Here is a 5,070-nt window from a genome sequence, read left to right on the forward strand (position 1 = left end):
TTGAAATACCTCTGGTTTTTTACCCATTCCGATTATTTACTAGTTACCCTTTTCTGTCTGTCTGTCTCTCTCTCTGACTTCCAACCCTTTCATCTCCCCTTCTCCACTTCCCTGTTTTCTTCAGCACTCTTCTCATTTGCACCCTCCTTATCTGCTCCGGTTTTCCTTGATCCTACCCAACAGCTTTTCACCACCTCTGCCAGAATCACATCTCCACAAAACTGAACTTTGCTTGCACTGTTGAGGAGCTCTAACCCAGTTTCGCCTTCACTGTCGAGGATCTTTGATCCAGTTTTCAGTCTCCCAAATTTGGAAATGTTTATCTGGTCTCCAGTTCTGCAAGGTCCAGAGCAGAATCACTCTGCTCTGTAGAAAAACATTTATGCCCAAATAGAAGTCTAAAGCCAGGCATTAGGATAGAAGATTCACCCTAACAGAAAGCAGGTGATGTTATAGATATCAGCTGGCTCTGTAAGTCCTGCGTTCCTTTCTTCATCCTGTGTTTTTTAAATTTGTCTTTGACCCTTCTGAATTTCTTTCTCACATGGACACATATTCAGTCAAACAACTTAGTGTTTTACTTGGTTAATTAAACAGGGATAATATATAGCTTTTAATTTAAACAAAATGCTGAAAGTTGACACAGCATCTCTTTTTACCAGGTTTCAGACCACATGTGAAATTATGCACCTTCCCCTCTCCTCCCACAATACTGAAGAAGAAATTTAAACTGCATTATTGCTTTCACAAATGTGTATGTAGATATTCAGACATTGATCAAACCTAGTGCTGTTCAACAGATGTTACAAAGAATGAAAGCCAAAACACTGAAACTTTTTGCATTCCTAATGAGCAAACTGTTCCCTTTTTTATTGTCTTAGTTATGGTGCATTGCTGGAATCAGACAGCTATGATACATGGAATGATACAGAGATCTGTGCCATAGTCAAACACTGTGCAGGTGTGCCTCATTAATGTCAGATATGGAAAGATGGCTCCTCTGAGACTGGAGATTTATAGAGCCGAATGCTTTATATATTCTGTGCTGAAAAAGCTAGATGCCACACGTCTAGGCCAAAGCAAAGCCAAAGTTCACAGCTAGACTCTACAACACAACCATCTGAAAATGGAAAGCAGAACTTCTGCTTGCAAAGTACCATGGGACATAAACTCACATTTACTTCCAACTTCCACTGCAGCTTGAGTCAGAATTTTTTTTTTTTTACTTTTCTTTTTCTTCAAGTTTCTCACAGGTAAAAAGCGTAAAAATATTATTGCAAGAAGAAAAAATCCTGGTTTTTTTCTCAGAGGAGAACATACCGTGCAGTCCTGGGATTGATTTGATCACCAGCTCTTTGGAAGAGGGCGGTGGAAGCTTTAGCCTGCTGTCAGTGCTAACAGGTATAGCCTGCAATTCCACATCATGTGGCACAGTCATGACCCCACGGCTTCCTGGGACACAGGGTCCTGGTGTACAGGTACTTACCTGTGATCCTTTCCACTAAAATTGTAAAAATAATACCAGAACAGATTGGGCTTTTAAACTCATGTATTATGACTGTTCTTCCCACTATGGACTAGAATTTGCTGATTTTATTCCTAAATCTTCCCATGTGCCCCAAATAGGAAGACTTGTGTAAAAAGTGAATAGATCTGATAGTGTTTTAATAAAATTACTTCAAAAGCCACACATTATCTCAATATCTAAGTCACACAATAGAGCTTTGATTTTAAAATTCTTTCACCTTTTCAAATTAAAAAATCTCTAGCCTATTTCAGTTAAGGAAAATCTTAAAATTGTTTCATTTAGTGCAGGTAATTCAACTGGACTTTTGGAATTCAAAATATTGCTGACTCATTTTTTCTTCCAACTTTTCTGCTTCCTATCAAACTTTTTCTTTTCCTTTTGAACTGACAGGCTAAGTGCCATTGAACTAAAGATTTCAGCACGTCAGTAAGAACTTTCATGGGCTGTCAGTACACCAAAATATCAGCAGACACCCACATGTTCTCCACAGAAGCAAGTGGGACACAGAAGAAAGGGAATGCGAGAATGTTTTTTGTACCCCTTAATGTGCCACTGAGTGCCAAGGAACCTGTGCAAAGGGGGTGGTGCTCATCCAGAGGTACTGACTGTCTAGTAGGAGAGGGAATCCAGGATTCTTCAGCACTTCTGTGCAATATTCCCCCTTCCCCATCATAGGATGTGACTTCTGCCGTCATCTGTTGGTATGAATTGAATTATCACGGCTTATATTTTAATGCAAACATCTGTAAGTACTCCTGTAAATATTAGAAATTTCACTGCACACGTGTTCTGAGGTCTGACCTCTTCAAGAAGGGAGAAAGGGAGGTTAGACTCCAAATATAGAGGTGTTTATCTTATAAATTCTTAGTAGGAAGGCTGAAGTTGTCAAAAATATGCAGTTTTTCACTTGAATACATATGCGTACGTTATGGATATTTCCAGGTTCACAGCAATGTGAATCACATCTCCAGCTTCAGGAGCGGACTGCAATACTGAAATGTTATGGGTAATACAGAAAGACTTTTCCACCTAAAAAAGCAAAGTCCAGCAATTTAGCTGAATTTTCTCTACATACATGACAGAAGTCAGGCTTGTGCAAAGCCAAACAATTTAGGAAACACGCCAGAGATCCATAGAAATTTTAATTCACAGCTTGAGAAAGTAACTCCTATGACAGTGTTCCCAGTCTGTTGGCTGCATGACTTCAGAGCTATGACAGGTTCAAAGGAATCTGGGACAGTGGATGTGGTGCTCTAGGTTCACTTAAATGGCAAATGTTCAGCAGGGGTTACAGATTGGTACACGGATCCTTGAAAGGTGCTGGAGCGCATGGATCTGTTTTGTCCATGGTTAGTGTATGCTGTGTTACTTTGAAAGGCTGAGCAGCTGGCAGAAAAGCTCCCTGTTCCCACTGTACTGGCTGCTGTTTGCTGGGCTGAGACGGGAGTGTCACCCCCTCAGAGCAGGTAAACTTGCTCAGCAGAGAAAAGGTGCATTTTCTAGTTCAGAGCTCTTTTTATATTTGAGGGGAGAGCTTCACAACAGGGAAAATGGATCACAAAGACACCTTTAAATTCTGGGTGCACTGGAGTCCTGTCCCAAACTTTCCTCCTCTGCTTTGCTGTGGTTTTGTGAGCTGCCAACAGAGAAACAGAACCTTTGTACAAGAGTGCTGGCTCTAAGGCAACCTGAGAAATTAAATTCTATCATTATTTTCTGTTCCTACCAAGACCAGCAACATTTCAAGGGTATTGCCATCAGCAAATCTTTAGCCTGTCAGAAAGCGTGCAGCTTTGAAGTGAGAAGAAAAAGAATTAGCTGGGTATGCCATCAAAGAAAGAAAACAATAGAGGGAAATTAATCCATCTGTCAACACCCTTCAGAACAAAGAATAGCAACCAGCATCCTGCAGAATAATGCAGGTCATCCCTGCTGGTACCAACATCCAGTCATGGATGCAAAAACCACAGGGTATTGATACATTCAGTGATGTGGATCCATAAATGAAATTAATCTGATAAATAAAATAGAGTGAGATTTTCAAAAGTGTTCATTTTATCTCAAGGCTAGATAACTCCAGTGGGCATTATACACCTTGTGTTCAGGGCAAATTAGACGGACACTGGGACAACTTTTCTGAAAGCCCCACAAATGGGGCTTAACTTGTAGCTCAGTTATAGTCATGTAAACCAGCCACTCACTCAAGACAGCTGAGTGACATTAGATCAGATCTGATCTGATCCTCACAGCTTTGACTACTGCCAGCATACTGGGTTCATTTGATGACAGACTCCACAGCAGTCTGGGAACTTGGGAGGCTCTCTGATCCACCCTGTTGCCAGGAGGCAGCATTAAACAGACATAAACCATCTCCCATACATATTTTTCTAACCTGTTCTTTAAAATGTCCAACAGGTTCTCTCTGAGACCTGCTCTGTGTTTATCTGTCTTAGCTACAGGATACCAATAACTCAATATTTGATGTCATAAAAACGCAGCCTCTGATTATTCCTACCTCAAGGCAGGTTTTACACACCATGAGTGAATTGTACTTTTAAATACTTCAAAACTTTTGTGCAATTGATCAAGATACTTTAAAATTCTAATATTATCTGTTAATTCTAGTATGAAATTATTAAATCAAATACTATTTTCTCCACAGGAACTTCAATAAAATATTTTATTTCATCATTCAAGTTATTAATGAAACTATGAACAATAATCAACAGAGAAGAGACTCTGAAGAACTCCACTTGGTGTATTTTTGTTTTGTTTGGAATCTTTGATGCATAGATACTTTGCAGCAAAATCTAGATTCACATGGGAGTAACTTGATCTACATCAACTTGTACTCATTTGTTTAGCTGAATGTCATCTGAGACAACCTCAAAAGCTTTTTTAAGGTGCATGTGACATGCTGTTTCTAATCTACACAAGGAATCCTGCCAGAAATGAAAATTAGATTGTTTCAATAGGATTTATCTTGAAAATTCCATGTTTGTTCTTTCTAGTCACTTAATTACCTGCTAGGAAACTGCAAATAGATCAGCTGATTATTTCTTTGCCTATTTTTCTGAGAGTTTTAACTTGGGGTGACTCGTGTATAATATTCTGTCAATAATTTCATTGTGAAGACAGGGAGGGTTACCTCCCATGAATCTCACCTCTTCTTTATGAGTCCTCAAGTACTTTAATATTTCTTTAATGTTTTAATATTTATTTTATATTGTATTGCTAAACCAATTTTATCTTCAGAAGGAAACCTTGAGGAACTAAGGTAGATCTACATGAATAATGAAAGGCATGAACTGTCATTTCTTAGCATAAAAAACATATCTGACAGTGAATATTGGAACTTTAATGAACCCTTTTAAAATGCTCACTTTTATCTTTCAGAAGATCCGTCAAGACAGGATACTCATTTTTATGATGAGGATATATAAGGCTGCACATTTTTAATCTTTAATGTTATACACTGAAAGTGTCATGTATATAATGATTCTGCCTAGTAATGTTTTACTTGAGAATGTATTGTAGAATGA

The sequence above is a fragment of the Corvus cornix genome, chromosome 4, assembly GCF_000738735.6.
Source record: "Corvus cornix cornix isolate S_Up_H32 chromosome 4, ASM73873v5, whole genome shotgun sequence".
Taxonomy (NCBI): Eukaryota; Metazoa; Chordata; class Aves; order Passeriformes; family Corvidae; genus Corvus; species Corvus cornix.